Source organism: Cyprinodon tularosa, unplaced genomic scaffold (assembly GCF_016077235.1).
Source record: "Cyprinodon tularosa strain WSP-4 unplaced genomic scaffold, ASM1607723v1 ctg896, whole genome shotgun sequence".
Classification (NCBI taxonomy): Eukaryota; Metazoa; Chordata; class Actinopteri; order Cyprinodontiformes; family Cyprinodontidae; genus Cyprinodon; species Cyprinodon tularosa.
In genome coordinates this window covers 166,434-187,187 of record NW_024039669.1, presented here as the reverse complement: position 1 = coordinate 187,187, position 20,754 = coordinate 166,434, and the positions used below count along the sequence as shown (strand labels likewise).

At 47.3% G+C, this 20,754-nt stretch overlaps 1 protein-coding gene across 1 annotated transcript in view; it reads right to left on the bottom strand.

Annotated features, from left to right (window-relative positions):
* The window catches only part of araf (A-Raf proto-oncogene, serine/threonine kinase), a 44,483-nt gene extending 23,790 nt beyond the window's left edge, over positions 1–20,693 (bottom strand). The window contains exon 1 of the mRNA XM_038273880.1: positions 20,578–20,693. The gene's annotated coding sequence lies outside the window, so the exon portion shown is untranslated. The remainder of the gene's footprint in view (positions 1–20,577) is intronic.
* Positions 20,694–20,754: the final 61 nt, after the last annotated feature.

Here is a 20,754-nt window from a genome sequence, read left to right as displayed (position 1 = left end):
GCTCCGTCCTGCGAGTCTTAGAGGGCCTCCGTCCTGCAAGTCTTAGAGGGCCTCCGTCCTGCAAGTCTTAGAGGGCCTCCGTCCTGCAAGTCTTAGAGGGCCTCCGTCCTGCGGGTCTTAGAGGGCCTCCGTCCTGCAGGGGCTCCGTCCTGCAAGTCTTAGAGGGCCTCCGTCCTGCGGGTCTTAGAGGGCCTCCGTCCTGCGGGTCTTAGAGGGCCTCCGTCCTGCGGGTCTTAGAGGGCCTCCGTCCTGCGGGTCTTAGAGGGCCTCCGTCCTGCGGGTCTTAGAGGGCCTCCGTCCTGCAGGGGCTCCGTCCTGCGAGTCTTAGAGGGCCTCCGTCCTGCAAGTCTTAGAGGGCCTCCGTCCTGCAAGTCTTAGAGGGCCTCCGTCCTGCGGGTCTTAGAGGGCCTCCGTCCTGCGGATCTTAGAGGGCCACTGTCCTGCAGGGGCTCCGTCCTGCAAGTCTTAGAGGGCCTCCGTCCTGCGGGTCTTAGAGGGCCTCCGTCCTGCGGATCTTAGAGGGCCACTGTCCTGCAAGTCTTAGAGGGCCTCCGTCCTGCGGGTCTTAGAGGGCCTCCGTCCTGCAAGTCTTAGAGGGCCTCCGTCCTCCGGGTCTTAGAGGGCCTCCGTCCTGCGGGTCTTAGAGGGCCTCCGTCCTGCAGGGGCTCCGTCCTGCGAGTCTTAGAGGGCCTCCGTCCTGCAAGTCTTAGAGGGCCTCCGTCCTGCGGGTCTTAGAGGGCCTCCGTCCTGCGGGTCTTAGAGGGCCACTGTCCTGCAGGGGCTCCGTCCTGCAAGTCTTAGAGGGCCACTGTCCTGCAGGGGCTCCGTCCTGCAAGTCTTAGAGGGCCTCCGTCCTGCGGGTCTTAGAGGGCCTCCGTCCTGCGGGTCTTAGAGGGCCTCCGTCCTGCGGGTCTTAGAGGGCCTCCGTCCTGCGGATCTTAGAGGGCCTCCGTCCTGCAGGGGCTCCGTCCTGCGAGTCTTAGAGGGCCTCCGTCCTGCAAGTCTTAGAGGGCCTCCGTCCTGCGGGTCTTAGAGGGCCTCCGTCCTGCGAGTCTTAGAGGGCCTCCGTCCTGCGAGTCTTAGAGGGCCTCCGTCCTGCGAGTCTTAGAGGGCCTCCGTCCTGCGAGTCTTAGAGGGCCTCCGTCCTGCGAGTCTTAGAGGGCCTCCGTTCTGTGAGTCTTAGAGGGCCTCCGTCCTGTGAGTCTTAGAGGGCCTCAGTCCTGTGAGTCTTAGAGGGCCTCAGTCCTGTGAGTCTTAGAGGGCCTCAGTCCTGCGAGTCTTAGAGGGCCTCCATCCTGTGAGTCTTAGAGGGCCTCAGTCCTGCAGGTTTATATAGATTTAGGGTAATATAGATTTAAGGTGGATAATATAGATTTAAGGTGGGTAATATAGATTTAAGGTGGATAATATAGATTTAAGGTGGGTAATATAGATTTAAGGTGGGTAATATAGATTTAAGGTGGGTAATATAGATTTAAGGTGGGTAATATAGATTTACGGTGGGTAATATAGATTTACGTTGGGTAATATAGATTTACGTTGGGTAATATAGATTTAAGGTGGATAATACACATATGGTTTTGGCAGTGTACATTTAGATGGTAGCAGGTGAGGAAAAAAATATAAAAGAAACTTTGAACCATTAAGGAGTAAAAAAGGGTTTTTGTTTCTCTGTGTGGCGAGAAACAACAAAACACTAAACTAAACGAACCAAACCTAGATCAGCTGATCCAGACGCTGCTGCCTGCGTCCTCACTAGAACTATAGAAAGTAGATCAGACAGCTGATCCAGACGCTGCTGCCTGCGTCCTCACTAGAACTATAGAAAGTAGATCAGGCAGCTGATCCAGACGCTGCTGCCTGCGTCCTCACTAGAACTAGCTAAGTAGAAGAGGCATCTGCAGCTGATCTAGATGCTGCAGACCCTGCAGATCTAACTGATGGACTCTAACTGCCTCCAAGCATCTTCTTTGATCTTTCATTATTTCACCAATAATCTTGAAGGTTTTCAGTTTTACAGCCAATCCAACCATCTGTCTCTCAAACATGTTGGATTGGATTCTTTGTTTTGAACATGCAAGAGAAAAACAATAAAATAATGTTTAAAAACATTGAATAGAGAAACATTAAACTCGGTTCCCTTCTTTCCTGAATGGATATACCTCTATTAGATGTGCGAAAAGAAGTAGGAAGAAATAAAGGTGCTCCTACACCTTTAATTCTTGTATTTTTTTCAATTTACAATATTTATAATTAAGTTGCTATATATATATATATATATATATATAAATACATACCTACCTAGACATTTACATACATAAATATATATACACATATACCTTCATACATATATACAAATAAACAAAACTTTCTACAATGCTCCTCTAACCTTTTGAAAATAATTTCTTTGTACATTTTATTGAAAAGGAATATGTTTGGGCATTGCTTTAGTTTGTTCCACAACTTAACAAATTAATGAACAGAATCTTTTAATGTTGGAAACCGATTGTGCAGAAAATAATAACAATAATAATAACAATAATATACTCAGCATATTTTTCCAGGTGTGATTTGTGCATCTTTCCATTTTACTTTACATAATTTATCTGTCCAGATTAATAACTTTGATCTGTTATTACCCACCCCCCATTGTTCAGCATAGCTCCACATCAGGCATCATTTATTGCAATCTGAGCAAACTAAATCTAATATAATTATGCTAACTCCATGTTTCCTGCCTGCTGTAAACAGGATTTATAAGCTCTTTAACTGATTATAGATTATTGCCTGATTATTGATAATAACGGGAGCCGCCCTGCAGCTTGGCCTAGAGATGCTGCAGCAGATAAACACCAGTTCAAAACCATCTGGACTTAGTCCAAACGCAGCAGGTCTATGATCAGAGTCTATGATCAGAGTCGATGATCTCGGAGTCTAAACGCAGCAGGAGTCTATGATCTCGGAGTCTAAACGCAGCAGGAGTCTATGATCTCAGAGTCTATGATCAGAGTCTAAACGCAGCAGGAGTTTATGATCTCGGAGTCTATGATCAGAGTCTAAACGCAGCAGGAGTCTGATCTCGGAGTCTATGATCAGAGTCTAAACGCAGCAGGAGTCTATGATCTCGGAGTCTAAACGCAGCAGGAGACTGATCTCGGAGTCTAAACGCAGCAGGAGTCTATGATCGGAGTCTAAACGCAGCAGGAGTCTGATCTCGGAGTCTATGATCAGAGTCTAAACACAGCAGGAGTCTGATCTCGGAGTCTAAACGCAGCAGGAGTCTGATCTCGGAGTCTAAACGCAGCAGGAGTCTGATCTCGGAGTCTAAACGCAGCAGGAGTCTGATCTCGGAGTCTAAACGCAGCAGGAGTCTGATCTCGGAGTCTAAACGCAGCAGGAGTCTGATCTCGGAGTCTAAACGCAGCAGGAGTCTATGATCTCGGAGTCTAAACGCAGCAGGAGTCTATGATCTCGGAGTCTAAACGCAGCAGGAGTCTATGATCTCGGAGTCTAAACGCAGCAGGAGTCTATGATCTCGGAGTCTAAACGCAGCAGGAGTTTATGATCTCAGAGTCTATGATCAGAGTCTAAACGCAGCAGGAGTCTGATCGGAGTCTAAACGCAGCAGGAGTCTATGATAGGAGTCTAAACGCAGCAGGGGTCTAGGATCAGAGTCTAAACGCAGCAGGAGTCTAGGATCAGAGTCTAAACGCAGCAGGAGTCTATGATCTCGGAGTCTAAACGCAGCAGGAGTCTGATCTCGGAGTCTTAACACAGCAGGAGTCTGTGATCGGAGTGAAGGATCGGAGTCTAAACGCAGCAGGAGTCTATGATCAGAGTCTAAACGCAGCAGGAGTCTATGATCTTGGAGTCTATGATCGGAGTCTAAACGCAGCAGGAGTCTATGATCTTGGAGTCTTAACACAGCAGGAGTCTGATCGGAGTGAAGGATCGGAGTCTAAACGCAGCAGGAGTCTATGATCTCGGAGTCTATGATCAGAGTCTAAACGCAGCCGGAGTCTATGATCTCTGAGTCTATGATCAGAGTCTAAATGCAGCAGGAGTCTATGATCTCTAAGTCTATGATCAGAGTCTAAACGCAGCAGGAGTCTATGATCTCTGAGTCTATGATCGGAGTCTAAACGCAGCAGGAGTCTAGGATCAGAGTCTAAACGCAGCAGGAGTCTATGATCTCGGAGTCTAAACGCAGCAGGAGTTTATGATCTCAGAGTCTATGATCAGAGTCTAAACGCGGCAGGAGTCTATGATCTCGGAGTCTATGATTAGAGTCTAAACGCAGCAGGAGTCTTTGATCTCGGAGTCTAAACGCAGCAGGAGTCTGATCTCGGAGTTTAAACGCAGCAGGAGTCTGATCTCGGAGTCTAAACGCAGCAGGAGTCTGATCTCGGAGTCTAAACGCAGCAGGAGTCTGATCTCGGAGTCTAAACGCAGCAGGAGTCTGATCTCGGAGTCTAAACGCAGCAGGAGTCTATGATCTTGGAGTCTATGATCGGAGTCTAAACGCAGCAGGAGTCTATGATCTTGGAGTCTTAACACAGCAGGAGTCTGATCGGAGTGAAGGATCGGAGTCTAAACGCAGCAGGAGTCTATGATCTCGGAGTCTATGATCGGAGTCTAAACGCAGCAGGAGTCTGATCGGAGTGAAGGATCGGAGTCTAAACGCAGCAGGAGTCTATGATCTCGGAGTCTATGATCGGAGTCTAAACGCAGCAGGAGTCTATGATCTCTGAGTCTATGATCAGAGTCTAAACGCAGCAGGAGTCTATGATCTCTGAGTCTATGATCAGAGTCTAAACGCAGCCGGAGTCTATGATCTCTGAGTCTATGATCAGAGTCTAAACGCAGCAGGAGTCTATGATCTCTGAGTCTATGATCAGAGTCTAAACGCAGCAGGAGTCTATGATCTCTGAGTCTATGATCGGAGTCTAAACGCAGCAGGAGTCTAGGATCAGAGTCTAAACGCAGCAGGAGTCTATGATCTCGGAGTCTAAACGCAGCATGAGTTTATGATCTCGGAGTCTATGATCAGAGTCTAAACGCGGCAGGAGTCTATGATCTCGGAGTCTATGATTAGAGTCTAAACGCAAAAGGAGTCTTTGATCTCGGAGTCTAAACGCAGCAGGAGTCTGATCTCGGAGTCTAAACGCAGCAGGAGTCTGATCTCGGAGTCTAAACGCAGCAGGAGTCTGATCTCGGAGTCTAAACGCAGCAGGAGTCTGATCTCGGAGTCTAAACGCAGCAGGAGTCTATGACCTCTGACTCTATGATCAGAGTCTAAACGCAGCAGGAGTCTATGATCTCTGAGTCTATGATCGGAGTCTAAACGCAGCAGGAGTCTAGGATCAGAGTCTAAACGCAGCAGGAGTCTATGATCTCGGAGTCTAAACGCAGCAGGAGTCTATGATCTCGGAGTCTAAACGCAGCATGAGTCTATGATCTCGGAGTCTAAACGCAGCAGGAGTCTATGATCTCGGAGTCTAAACGCAGCAGGAGTCTTTGATCTCGGAGTCTAAACGCAGCAGGAGTCTTTGATCTCGGAGTCTAAACGCAGCAGGAGTCTACGATCGGAGTCTAAACGCAGCAGGAGACTACGATCGGAGTCTAAACGCAGCAGGAGTCTATGATCTCGGAGTCTAAACGCAGCAGGAGACTGATCTCGGAGTCTAAACGCAGCAGGAGTCTATGATCGGAGTCTAAACGCAGCAGGAGTCTGATCTCGGAGTCTATGATCAGAGTCTAAACACAGCAGGAGTCTGATCTCGGAGTCTAAACGCAGCAGGAGTCTGATCTCGGAGTCTAAACGCAGCAGGAGTCTGATCTCGGAGTCTAAACGCAGCAGGAGTCTGATCTCGGAGTCTAAACGCAGCAGGAGTCTATGATCTCGGAGTCTTAACGCAGCAGGAGTCTATGATCTCGGAGTCTAAACGCAGCAGGAGTCTATGATCTCGGAATCTAAACGCAGCAGGAGTCTATGATCTCGGAGTCTAAACGCAGCAGGAGTCTATGATCTCGGAGTCTAAACGCAGCAGGAGTTTATGATCTCAGGGTCTATGATCAGAGTCTAAACGCAGCAGGAGTCTGATCGGAGTCTAAACGCAGCAGGAGTCTATGATCAGAGTCTAAACGCAGCAGGAGTCTATGATCTTGGAGTCTATGATCGGAGTCTAAACGCAGCAGGAGTCTATGATCTCGGAGTCTATGATCAGAGTCTAAACGCAGCAGGAGTCTGATCGGAGTGAAGGATCGGAGTCTAAACGCAGCAGGAGTCTATGATCTCGGAGTCTATGATCGGAGTCTAAACGCAGCAGGAGTCTATGATCTCGGAGTCTATGATCAGAGTCTAAACGCAGCAGGAGTCTATGATCTCTGAGTCTATGATCAGAGTCTAAACGCAGCCGGAGTCTATGATCTCTGAGTCTATGATCAGAGTCTAAACGCAGCAGGAGTCTATGATCTCTGAGTCTATGATCGGAGTCTAAACGCAGCAGGAGTCTAGGATCAGAGTCTAAACGCAGCAGGAGTCTATGATCTCGGAGTCTAAACGCAGCAGGAGTTTATAATCTCAGAGTCTATGATCAGAGTCTAAACGCGGCAGGAGTCTATGATCTCGGAGTCTAAACGCAGCAGGAGTCTGATCTCGGAGTCTAAACGCAGCAGGAGTCTGATCTCGGAGTCTAAACGCAGCAGGAGTCTATGATCTCGGAGTCTAAACGCAGCAGGAGTCTATGATCTCGGAGTCTAAACGCAGCAGGAGTCTATGATCTCGGAGTCTAAACGCAGCAGGAGTCTATGATCTCGGAGTCTTAACACAGCAGGAGTCTGTGATCGGAGTGAAGGATCGGAGTCTAAACGCAGCAGGAGTCTATGACCTCTGAGTCTATGATCAGAGTCTAAACGCAGCAGGAGTCTATGATCTCTGAGTCTATGATCGGAGTCTAAACGCAGCAGGAGTCTAGGATCAGAGTCTAAACGCAGCAGGAGTCTAGGATCTCGGAGTCTAAACGCAGCAGGAGTCTATGATCTCGGAGTCTAAACGCAGCAAGAGTCTATGATCTCGGAGTCTAAACGCAGCAGGAGTCTATGATCTCGGAGTCTAAACGCAGCAGGAGTCTATGATCTCGGAGTCTAAACGCAGCAGGAGTCTATGATCTCGGAGTCTAAACGCAGCAGGAGTCTTTGATCTCGGAGTCTAAACGCAGCAGGAGTCTTTGATCTCGGAGTCTAAACGCAGCAGGAGTCTTTGATCTCGGAGTGTAAACGCAGCTGGAGTCTGATCTCGGAGTCTAAACGCAGCAGGAGTCTGATCTCGGAGTCTAAACGCAGCAGGAGTCTGATCTCGGAGTCTAAACGCAGCAGGAGTCTGATCTCGGAGTCTAAACGCAGCAGGAGTCTATGATCTCGGAGTCTATGATCAGAGTCTAAACACATTGGGAGTCTGATCTCGGAGTCTAAACGCAGCTGGAGTCTGATCTCCGAGTCTAAACGCAGCAGGAGTCTGATCTCCGAGTCTAAACGCAGCAGGAGTCTGATCTCCGAGTCTAAACGCAGCAGGAGTCTGATCTCCGAGTCTAAACGCAGCAGGAGTCTGATCTCCGAGTCTAAACGCAGCAGGAGTCTGATCTCCGAGTCTAAACGCAGCAGGAGTCTGATCTCGGAATCTAAACGCAGCAGGAGTCTATGATCTCGGAGTCTAAACGCAGCAGGAGTCTATGATCTCGGAGTCTAAACGCAGCAGGAGTTTATGATCTCAGAGTCTATGATCAGAGTCTAAACGCAGCAGGAGTCTGATCGGAGTCTAAACGCAGCAGGAGTCTATGATCGGAGTCTAAACGCAGCAGGGGTCTAGGATCAGAGTCTAAACGCAGCAGGAGTCTATGATCTCGGAGTCTAAACGCAGCAGGAGTCTATGATCTTGGAGTCTATGATCGGAGTCTAAACGCAGCAGGAGTCTATGATCTCGGAGTCTATGATCAGAGTCTAAACGCAGCAGGAGTCTATGATCTTGGAGTCTTAACACAGCAGGAGTCTGATCGGAGTCTATGATCGGAGTCTAAACGCAGCAGGAGTCTATGATCTCGGAGTCTATGATCAGAGTCTAAACGCAGCAGGAGTCTATGATCTCTGAGTCTATGATCGAGTCTAAACGCAGCAGAGTTTATGATCTCGGAGTCTATGATCAGAGTCTAAACGCAGCAGGAGTCTATGATCTCGGAGTCTATGATAAGTCTAAACGCAAAAGGAGTTTGATCTCGGAGTCTAAACGCAGCAGGAGTCTGATCTCGGAGTTAAAGAGCAGGATCTATTCGAGTCTAAACGCAGCAGGAGTCTGATCTCGAGTCTAAACGCAGCAGGAGTCTGATCTCGGAGTCTAAACGCAGCAGGAGTTAGACTCTGACCTATGATCAGAGTCTAAACGCAGCAGGAGTCTATGATCTTGAGTCTATGATCGGAGTCTAAACGCAGCAGGAGTCTAGGATCTGAGTCTAACGCAGCAGGAGTCTATGATCTCGGAGTCTAACGCAGCAGGAGTCTATGATCTCGGAGTCTAAACGCAGCATGAGTCTATGATCCTCGGAGTCTAAACGCAGCAGGAGTCTATGATCTCGGAGTCTAAACGCAGCAGGAGTCTTTGATCTCGGAGTCTAAACGCAGCAGGAGTCTTTGATCTCGGAGTCTAAACGCAGCAGGAGTCTACGATCGGAGTCTAAACGCAGCAGGAGACTACGATCGGAGTCTAAACGCAGCAGGAGTCTATGATCTCGGAGTCTAAACGCAGCAGGAGACTGATCTCGGAGTCTAAACGCAGCAGGAGTCTATGATCGGAGTCTAAACGCAGCAGGAGTCTGATCTCGGAGTCTATGATCAGAGTCTAAACACAGCAGGAGTCTGATCTCGGAGTCTAAACGCAGCAGGAGTCTGATCTCGGAGTCTAAACGCAGCAGGAGTCTGATCTCGGAGTCTAAACGCAGCAGGAGTCTGATCTCGGAGTCTAAACGCAGCAGGAGTCTATGATCTCGGAGTCTTAACGCAGCAGGAGTCTATGATCTCGGAGTCTAAACGCAGCAGGAGTCTATGATCTCGGAATCTAAACGCAGCAGGAGTCTATGATCTCGGAGTCTAAACGCAGCAGGAGTCTATGATCTCGGAGTCTAAACGCAGCAGGAGTTTATGATCTCAGGGTCTATGATCAGAGTCTAAACGCAGCAGGAGTCTGATCGGAGTCTAAACGCAGCAGGAGTCTATGATCAGAGTCTAAACGCAGCAGGAGTCTATGATCTTGGAGTCTATGATCGGAGTCTAAACGCAGCAGGAGTCTATGATCTCGGAGTCTATGATCAGAGTCTAAACGCAGCAGGAGTCTGATCGGAGTGAAGGATCGGAGTCTAAACGCAGCAGGAGTCTATGATCTCGGAGTCTATGATCGGAGTCTAAACGCAGCAGGAGTCTATGATCTCGGAGTCTATGATCAGAGTCTAAACGCAGCAGGAGTCTATGATCTCTGAGTCTATGATCAGAGTCTAAACGCAGCCGGAGTCTATGATCTCTGAGTCTATGATCAGAGTCTAAACGCAGCAGGAGTCTATGATCTCTGAGTCTATGATCGGAGTCTAAACGCAGCAGGAGTCTAGGATCAGAGTCTAAACGCAGCAGGAGTCTATGATCTCGGAGTCTAAACGCAGCAGGAGTTTATAATCTCAGAGTCTATGATCAGAGTCTAAACGCGGCAGGAGTCTATGATCTCGGAGTCTAAACGCAGCAGGAGTCTGATCTCGGAGTCTAAACGCAGCAGGAGTCTGATCTCGGAGTCTAAACGCAGCAGGAGTCTATGATCTCGGAGTCTAAACGCAGCAGGAGTCTATGATCTCGGAGTCTAAACGCAGCAGGAGTCTATGATCTCGGAGTCTAAACGCAGCAGGAGTCTATGATCTCGGAGTCTTAACACAGCAGGAGTCTGTGATCGGAGTGAAGGATCGGAGTCTAAACGCAGCAGGAGTCTATGACCTCTGAGTCTATGATCAGAGTCTAAACGCAGCAGGAGTCTATGATCTCTGAGTCTATGATCGGAGTCTAAACGCAGCAGGAGTCTAGGATCAGAGTCTAAACGCAGCAGGAGTCTAGGATCTCGGAGTCTAAACGCAGCAGGAGTCTATGATCTCGGAGTCTAAACGCAGCAAGAGTCTATGATCTCGGAGTCTAAACGCAGCAGGAGTCTATGATCTCGGAGTCTAAACGCAGCAGGAGTCTATGATCTCGGAGTCTAAACGCAGCAGGAGTCTATGATCTCGGAGTCTAAACGCAGCAGGAGTCTTTGATCTCGGAGTCTAAACGCAGCAGGAGTCTTTGATCTCGGAGTCTAAACGCAGCAGGAGTCTTTGATCTCGGAGTGTAAACGCAGCTGGAGTCTGATCTCGGAGTCTAAACGCAGCAGGAGTCTGATCTCGGAGTCTAAACGCAGCAGGAGTCTGATCTCGGAGTCTAAACGCAGCAGGAGTCTGATCTCGGAGTCTAAACGCAGCAGGAGTCTATGATCTCGGAGTCTATGATCAGAGTCTAAACACATTGGGAGTCTGATCTCGGAGTCTAAACGCAGCTGGAGTCTGATCTCCGAGTCTAAACGCAGCAGGAGTCTGATCTCCGAGTCTAAACGCAGCAGGAGTCTGATCTCCGAGTCTAAACGCAGCAGGAGTCTGATCTCCGAGTCTAAACGCAGCAGGAGTCTGATCTCCGAGTCTAAACGCAGCAGGAGTCTGATCTCCGAGTCTAAACGCAGCAGGAGTCTGATCTCGGAATCTAAACGCAGCAGGAGTCTATGATCTCGGAGTCTAAACGCAGCAGGAGTCTATGATCTCGGAGTCTAAACGCAGCAGGAGTTTATGATCTCAGAGTCTATGATCAGAGTCTAAACGCAGCAGGAGTCTGATCGGAGTCTAAACGCAGCAGGAGTCTATGATCGGAGTCTAAACGCAGCAGGGGTCTAGGATCAGAGTCTAAACGCAGCAGGAGTCTATGATCTCGGAGTCTAAACGCAGCAGGAGTCTATGATCTTGGAGTCTATGATCGGAGTCTAAACGCAGCAGGAGTCTATGATCTCGGAGTCTATGATCAGAGTCTAAACGCAGCAGGAGTCTATGATCTTGGAGTCTTAACACAGCAGGAGTCTGATCGGAGTCTATGATCGGAGTCTAAACGCAGCAGGAGTCTATGATCTCGGAGTCTATGATCAGAGTCTAAACGCAGCAGGAGTCTATGATCTCTGAGTCTATGATCAGAGTCTAAACGCAGCAGGAGTCTATGATCTCTGAGTCTATGATCAGAGTCTAAACGCAGCAGGAGTCTATGATCTCTGAGTCTATGATCAGTCTAAACGCAGCAGGAGTCTTTGATCTCGGAGTCTACAGGTGCTGGTCATAAAATTAGAATATCATGAAAAAGTAGATTGATTTCAGTAATTCCATTTAAAAAGTGAAACTTGTATATTATATTCATACATTACATACAAACTCATATTTCAGATGTTTATTTTGTTTAATTTTGATGATTACAAATGACAACAAATGAAAATCTCAAATTCATCATATCAGAAAATTAGAATATTACTGAAGACCAATAAAAACAAAGGATTTATAGAAATGTTAGCCAACTGAAAAGTATGAACATGAAAAGTATGAGCATGTACAGCACTCAGTATTTAGTTGGGCCTCCTTTGGCCTGTATTACTGCAGCAACGCGGCGTGGCATGGAGTCGATCAGTCTGTGGCACTGCTCAGGTGTTATGATAGCCCAGGTTGCTCTAATAGTGGCTTTTAGCTCTTCTGAATTGTTGTGTCTGGTGTATTGCATCTTCTTCTTCACAATACCCCATAGATTTTCTATGGGGTTAAGGTCAGGAGAGTTTGCTGGCCAATTAAGAACAGGGATACCATGGTCCTTCAACCAGGTACCGGTAGCTTTGGCACTGTGTGCAGGTGCCAAGTCCTGTTGGAAAATGAAATCTGCATCTCCAAAAAGTTGGTCAGCTGCAGGAAGCATGAAGTGCTCTAAAACTTCCTGGTATGTGGCTGCGTTGACCCTGGACCTCAGAAAACACAATGGACCAACACCAGCAGATGACATGGCACCCCAAACCATCACTGACTGTGGAAACTTTACACTGGACTTCAAGCAACGTGGATGAAGTGCCTCTCTTCTTTTCCTCCAGACTCTGGGACCTTGATTTCCAAAGGAAATGCAAAATTTACTTTCATCAGAGAACATGACTTTGGACCACTCACCAGCAGTCCAGTCCTGTTTCTCTTTAGCCCAGGCAAGACGCTTCTGACGCTGTCTGTGGTTCAAGAGTGGCTTGACACAAGGAATGCGACAGCAGAAACCCATGTCTTTCATACGTCTGTGTGTGGTGGTTCTTGAAGCACTCACTCCAGCTGCAGTCCACTCTTTGTGAATCTCCCCCACATTTTTGAATGGGTTTTGTTTCACAATCCTCTCCAGGGTGCGGTTATCTCTCTTGCTTGTACACTTTTTTCGACCACATCTTTTCCTTCCCTTCGCCTCTCTATTAATGTGCTTGGACACTGAGCTCTGTGAACAGCCAGCCTCTTTAGCGATGACCTTTTGTGTCTTGCCCTCCTTGTGCAAGGTGTCGATGGTCGTCTTTTGGACAACTGTCAAGTCAGCAGTCTTCCCCATGATTGTGTAGCCTATAGAACTAGACTGAAAGACCATTTAAAGGCTTTTGCAGGTGGTTTGAGTTAATTAGCTGATTAGAGTGTGGCACCAGGGGCCATCAATTTTGAACCTTTTCACAATATTCTAATTTTCTGATATGATGAATTTGAGATTTTCATTTGTTGTCATTTGTAATCATCAAAATTAAACAAAATAAACATCTGAAATATATGAGTTTGTATGTAATGTATGAATATAATATAAAAGTTTCACTTTTTAAATGGAATTACTGAAATCAATCTACTTTTTCATGATATTCTAATTTTATGACCAGCACCTGTATGATCAGAGTCTAAACGCAGCAGGAGTCTATGATCTCTGAGTCTATGATCAGAGTCTAAACGCAGCAGGAGTCTATGATCTCTGAGTCTATGATCGGAGTCTAAACGCAGCAGGAGTCTAGGATCAGAGTCTAAACGCAGCAGGAGTCTATGATCTCGGAGTCTAAACGCAGCAGGAGTTTATGATCTCAGAGTCTATGATCAGAGTCTAAACGCGGCAGGAGTCTATGATCTCGGAGTCTATGATCAGAGTCTAAACGCAGCAGGAGTCTTTGATCTCGGAGTGAAGGATCGGAGCCTAAACGCAGCAGGAGTCTATGATCTCGGAGTCTATGATCGGAGTCTAAACGCAGCAGGAGTCTATGATCTCGGAGTCTATGATCAGAGTCTAAACGCAGCAGGAGTCTATGAACTCTGAGTCTATGATCAGAGTCTAAACGCAGCAGGAGTCTATGATCTCTGAGTCTATGATCAGAGTCTAAACGCAGCAGGAGTCTATGATCTCTGAGTCTATGATCGGAGTCTAAACGCAGCAGGAGTCTAGGATCAGAGTCTAAACGCAGCAGGAGTCTATGATCTCGGAGTCTAAACGCAGCAGGAGTTTATGATCTCAGAGTCTATGATCAGAGTCTAAACGCAGCAGGAGTCTTTGATGTCGGAGTCTAAACGCAGCAGGAGTCTGATCTCGGAGTCTAAACGCAGCAGGAGTCTGATCTCGGAGTCTAAACGCAGCAGGAGTCTATGATCTCGGAGTCTATGATCAGAGTCTAAACGCAGCAGGAGTCTGATCTCGGAGTCTAAACGCAGCAGGAGTCTGATCTCGGAGTCTATGATCAGAGTCTAAACGCAGCAGGAGTCTATGATCTCGGAGTCTAAACGCAGCAGGAGTCTGATCTCGGAGTCTAAACGCAGCAGGAGTCTGATCTCGGAGTCTAAACACAGCAGGAGTCTGATCTCGGAGTCTATGATCAGAGTCTAAACGCAGCAGGAGTTTATGATCTCAGAGTCTATGATCAGAGTCTAAACGCAGCAGGAGTCTGATCGGAGTCTAAACGCAGCAGGAGTCTATGATCTCGGAGTCTATGATCAGAGTCTAAACGCAGCAGGAGTCTGATCTCTGAGTCTATGATCAGAGTCTAAACTCAGCAGGAGTCTATGATCTCCGAGTCTAAACGCAGCAGGAGTCTGATCTCGGAGTCTAAACGGAGCAGGAGTTTATGATCTCAGAGTCTATGATCAGAGTCTAAACGCAGCAGGAGTCTATGATCTCGGAGTCTAAACGCAGCAGGAGTCTATGATCTCGGAGTCTAAACGCAGCAGGAGTCTATGATCTCGGAGTCTAAACGCAGCAGGAGTTTATGATCTCAGAGTCTATGATCAGAGTCTAAACGCAGCAGGAGTTTATGATCTCGGAGTCTATGATCGGAGTCTAAACGCAGCAGGAGTTTATGATCTCGGAGTCTATGATCAGAGTCTAAACGCAGCAGGAGTCTGATCTCGGAGTCTAAACGCAGCAGGAGTCTATGATCTCGGAGTTTAAACGCAGCAGGAGTTTATGATCTCAGAGTCTATGATCAGAGTCTAAACGCAGCAGGAGTTTATGATCTCGGAGTCTATGATCAGAGTCTAAACGCAGCAGGAGTTTATGATCTCGGAGTCTATGATCGGAGTCTAAACGCAGCAGGAGTTTATGATCTCGGAGTCTATGATCAGAGTCTAAACGCAGCAGGAGTCTGATCGGAGTCTAAACGCAGCAGGAGTCTATGATCGGAGTCTAAACGCAGCAGGGGTCTAGGATCAGAGTCTAAACGCAGCAGGAGTCTATGATCTCGGAGTCTAAACGCAGCAGGAGTCTGATCTCGGAGTCTAAACGCAGCAGGAGTCTGATCTCGGAGTCTTAACACAGCAGGAGTCTGTGATCGGAGTGAAGGATCGGAGTCTAAACGCAGCAGGAGTCTATGATGTCGGAGTCTAAACGCAGCAGGAGTCTATGATCTCTGAGTCTATGATCAGAGTCTAAACGCAGCAGGAGTCTATGATCTCTGACTCTATGATCGGAGTCTAAACGCAGCAGGAGTCTAGGATCAGAGTCTAAACGCCGCAGTAGTCTATGATCTCGGAGTCTAAATGCAGCAGGAGTCTATGATCTCGGAGTCTAAATGCAGCAGGAGTCTATGATCTCGGAGTCTAAACGCAGCAGGAGTCTATGATCTCGGAGTCTATGATCAGAGTCTAAACGCAGCAGGAGTCTTTGATCTCGGAGTCTAAACGCATCAGGAGTCTGATCTCGGAGTCTAAACGCAGCAGGAGTCTGATCTCGGAGTCTAAACGCAGCAGGAGTCTGATCTCGGAGTCTAAACGCAGCAGGAGCCTGATCTCGGAGTCTAAACGCAGCAGGAGTCTATGATCTCGGAGTCTAAACGCAGCAGGAGCCTGATCTCGGAGTCTAAACGCAGCAGGAGTCTGATCTCAGAGTCTAAACGCAGCAGGAGCCTGATCTCGGAGTCTAAACGCAGCAGGAGTCTGATCTCAGAGTCTAAACGCAGCAGGAGCCTGATCTCGGAGTCTAAACGCAGCAGGAGTCTATGATCTCGGAGTCTATGATCAGAGTCTAAACGCAGCAGGAGTTTATGATCTCGGAGTCTATGATCAGAGTCTAAACGCAGCAGGAGTTTATGATCTCGGAGTCTATGATCAGAGTCTAAACGCAGCAGGAGTCTGATCTCGGAGTCTACAGGTGCTGGTCATAAAATTAGAATATCATGAAAAAGTAGATTGATTTCAGTAATTCCATTTAAAAAGTGAAACTTGTATATTATATTCATACATTACATACAAACTCATATATTTCAGATGTTTATTTTGTTTAATTTTGATGATTACAAATGACAACAAATGAAAATCTCAAATTCATCATATCAGAAAATTAGAATATTACTGAAGACCAATAAAAACAAAGGATTTATAGAAATGTTGGCCAACTGAAAAGTATGAACATGAAAAGTATGAGCATGTACAGCACTCAGTATTTAGTTGGGCCTCCTTTGGCCTGTATTACTGCAGCAATGCGGCGTGGCATGGAGTCGATCAGTCTGTGGCACTGCTCAGGTGTTATGATAGCCCAGGTTGCTCTAATAGTGGCTTTTAGCTCTTCTGAATTGTTGGGTCTGGTGTATTGCATCTTCTTCTTCACAATACCCCATAGATTTTCTATGGGGTTAAGGTCAGGAGAGTTTGCTGGCCAATTAAGAACAGGGATACCATGGTCCTTCAACTAGGTACTGGTAGCTTTGGCACTGTGTGCAGGTGCCAAGTCCTGTTGGAAAATGAAATCTGCATCTCCAAAAAGTTGGTCAGCTGCAGGAAGCATGAAGTGCTCTAAAACTTCCTGGTATGTGGCTGCGTTGACCCTGGACCTCAGAAAACACAATGGACCAACACCAGCAGATGACATGGCACCCCAAACCATCACTGACTGTGGAAACTTTACACTGGACTTCAAGCAACGTGGATGAAGTGCCTCTCTTCTTTTCCTCCAGACTCTGGGACCTTGATTTCCAAAGGAAATGCAAAATTTACTTTCATCAGAGAACATGACTTTGGACCACTCACCAGCAGTCCAGTCCTGTTTCTCTTTAGCCCAGGCAAGACGCTTCTGACGCTGTCTGTGGTTCAAGAGTGGCTTGACACAAGGAATGCGACAGCAGAAACCCATGTCTTTCATACGTCTGTGTGTGGTGGTTCTTGAAGCACTCACTCCAGCTGCAGTCCACTCTTTGTGAATCTCCCCCACATTTTTGAAGGGGTTTTGTTTCACAATCCTCTCCAGGGTGCGGTTATCTCTCTTGCTTGTACACTTTTTTCGACCACATCTTTTCCTTCCCTTCGCCTCTCTATTAATGTGCTTGGACACTGAGCTCTGTGAACAGCCAGCCTCTTTAGCGATGACCTTTTGTGTCTTGCCCTCCTTGTGCAAGGTGTCGATGGTCGTCTTTTGGACAACTGTCAAGTCAGCAGTCTTCCCCATGATTGTGTAGCCTATAGAACTAGACTGAAAGACCATTTAAAGGCTTTTGCAGGTGGTTTGAGTTAATTAGCTGATTAGAGTGTGGCACCAGGGGCCATCAATTTTGAACCTTTTCACAATATTCTAATTTTCTGATATGATGAATTTGAGATTTTCATTTGTTGTCATTTGTAATCATCAAAATTAAACAAAATAAACATCTGAAATATATGAGTTTGTATGTAATGTATGAATATAATATACAAGTTTCACTTTTTAAATGGAATTACTGAAATCAATCTACTTTTTCATGATATTCTAATTTTATGACCAGCACCTGTATGATCAGAGTCTAAACGCAGCAGGAGTTTATGATCTCAGAGTCTATGATCAGAGTCTAAACGCAGCAGGAGTCTATGATCTCGGAGTCTAAACGCAGCAGGAGTCTATGATCTCGGAGTCTAAACGCAGCAGGAGTCTATGATCTCTGAGTCTATGATCAGAGTCTAAACACAGCAGGAGTCTATGATCTCTGAGTCTAAACGCAGCAGGAGTCTATGATCGGAGTCTAAATGCAGCAGTTGTCTACGATCAGAGTCTAAACGCAGCAGGAGACTACGATCGGAGTCTAAACGCAGCAGGAGTCTAGGATCAGAGTCTAAACGCAGCAGGAGTCTATGATGTCGGAGCCTATGATCAGAGTCTAAGCGCAGCAGGAGTCTATAATCTTGGAGCCTATGATCAGAGTCTAAACGCAGCAGGAGTCTAGGATCGGAGTCTAAACGCAGCAGGAGTCTATGATGTTGGAGTCTAAACGCAGCAGGAGTCTATGATCTTGGAGCCTATAATCAGAGTCTAAACGCAGCAGGAGTCTAGGATCGGAGTCTAAACGCAGCAGGAGTCTATGATCTTGGAGCCTATGATCAGAGTCTAAACGCAGCAGGAGTCTAGGATCGGAGTCTAAACGCAGCAGGAGTCTATGATCAGAGTCTAAACGCAGCAGGAGTCTATGATCAGAGTCTAAACGCAGCAGGAGTTTATGATCAGAGTCTAAACGCAGCAGGAGTTTATGATCTCAGAGTCTAAACGCAGCAGGAGTCTATGATCTCGGAGTCTAAACGCAGCAGGAGTCTATGATCAGAGCCTAAACGCAGCAGGAGTCTATGATCTCGGAGTCTAAACGCAGCAGGAGTCTATGATCTTGGAGCCTATGATCAGAGTCTAAACGCAGCAGGAGTCTAGGATCGGAGTCTAAACGCAGCAGGAGTCTATGATCAGAGTCTAAACGCAGCAGGAGTTTATGATCTCAGAGTCTATGATCAGAGTCTAAACGCAGCAGGAGTCTAGGATCGGAGTCTAAACGCAGCAGGAGTCTAGGATCGGAGTCTAAACGCAGCAGGAGTCTATGATCAGAGTCTAAACGCAGCAGGAGTCTATGATCTCGGAGTCTAAACGCAGCAGGAGTCTATGATCTTGGAGCCTATGATCAGAGTCTAAACGCAGCAGGAGTCTATGATCTTGGAGCCTATGATCAGAGTCTAAACGCAGCAGGAGTCTATGATCTTGGAGCCTATGATCAGAGTCTAAGCGCAGCAGGAGTCTATGATGTTGGAGTCTAAACGCAGCAGGAGTCTATGATCTTGGAGCCTATGATCAGAGTCTAAACGCAGCAGGAGTCTATGATGTTGGAGTCTAAACGCAGCAGGAGTCTATGATCTTGGAGCCTATGATCAGAGTCTAAACGCAGCAGGAGTCTATGATGTTGGAGTCTAAACGCAGCAGGAGTCTATGATGTTGGAGTCTAAACGCAGCAGGAGTCTATGATCTTGGAGCCTATGATCAGAGTCTAAGCGCAGCAGGAGTCTATGATGTTGGAGTCTAAACGCAGCAGGAGTCTATGATGTTGGAGTCTAAACGCAGCAGGAGTCTATGATGTTGGAGTCTAAACGCAGCAGGAGTCTATGATGTTGGAGTCTAAACGCAGCAGGAGTTTATGATGTTGGAGTCTAAACGCAGCAGGAGTCTATGATGTTGGAGTCTAAACGCAGCAGGAGTCTATGATGTTGGAGTCTAAACGCAGCAGGAGTCTATGATGTTGGAGTCTAAACGCAGCAGGAGTCTATGATCTTGGAGCCTATGATCAGAGTCTAAACGCAGCAGGAGTCTATGATCTTGGAGCCTATGATCAGAGTCTAAACGCAGCAGGAGTCTAGGATCGGAGTCTAAACGCAGCAGGAGTCTATGATCAGAGTCTAAACGCAGCAGGAGTCTATGATCTCGGAGTCTAAACACAGCAGGAGTCTGATCTCGGAGTCTAAACGCAGCAGGAGTCTGATCTCGGAGTCTAAACGCAGCAGGAGTCTATGATCTCTGCGTCTATGATCAGAGTCTAAACACAGCTGGAGTCTATGATCGGAGTCTAAACGCAGCAGGAGTCTATGATCGGAGTCTAAACGCAGCAGGAGTCTATGATCGGAGTCTAAACGCAGCAGGAGTCTACGATCGGAGTCTAAACGCAGCAGGAGACTACGATCGGAGTCTAAATGCAGCAGGAGTCTATGATCGGAGTCTAAACGCAGCAGGAGTCTATGATCGGAGTCTAAACGCAGCAGGAGTCTACGATCGGAGTCTAAACGCAGCAGGAGACTACGATCGGAGTCTAAACGCAGCAGGAGTCTAGGATCAGAGTCTAAACGCAGCAGGAGTCTATGATCTCGGAGCCTATGATCAGAGTCTAAGCGCAGCAGGAGTCTATGATGTTGGAGTCTATGATCAGAGTCTAAACGCAGCAGGAGTCTATGATGTCGGAGCCTATGATCAGAGTCTAAGCGCAGCAGGAGTCTATGATGTTGGAGTCTAAACGCAGCAGGAGTCTATGATCTTGGAGCCTATGATCAGAGTCTAAACACAGCAGGAGTCTATGATGTCGGAGCCTATGATCAGAGTCTAAGCGCAGCAGGAGTCTATAATCTTGGAGCCTATGATCAGAGTCTAAGCGCAGCAGGAGTCTATGATCAGAGTCTAAACGCAGCAGGAGTCTAGGATCGGAGTCTAAACGCAGCAGGGGTCTAGGATCGGAGTCTATCCCTCTGCCTGTTTTCCAGCCGTGGCTCTGCTGCTAATGCTAGCTCGGTTAGCATGGATCTTCCTGCTCTACAGGTCTGACATTTCCACCGTCAGGAGGCCATGTTTCTCTGCCAGGCGGCACTCAGTCTGCTTCCGCCAAACATCCAACAACTTTTAGATCACTTCGCTGATATTAAGGTGAGAAATTAAATATCGGTCCAAGCTGCTAGCTAACAGGCTAACCGCTGCGTTTAGGGAGATTATTCTTCAGCTCACTTTGATGCTAATCTCAGCAGCTAATGTTAGCTAACCTGTAGGAGGTGTTGCTTTCCTCCCTAACCCTCCTTTCACAGCCAAACAACCGTCCACATTCAAAGCAAAGCAGAAAGCTACCGGAACACACTGACCGCTCTAATAATGGCAGCTCTATGCTCCGGCTCGCTCTGTTCAAACAGCGCTTAGAAGTTTAACTTTTACCTGTAGCAGCCATCTTGAACGCTCTCAGTCTGAAGTGGAATCTGTCAAGAAGTTCAAGGAAAGCGGAAAAAGCAACATAATTCTGCGCTCCCATTGGCTGCTTCATGCGCCCTGGCTTTTCATTGGACGTGTGGTGGAGGGGGCGGGGCCTGCTGTGGAATTGGATTAAAACTGGAC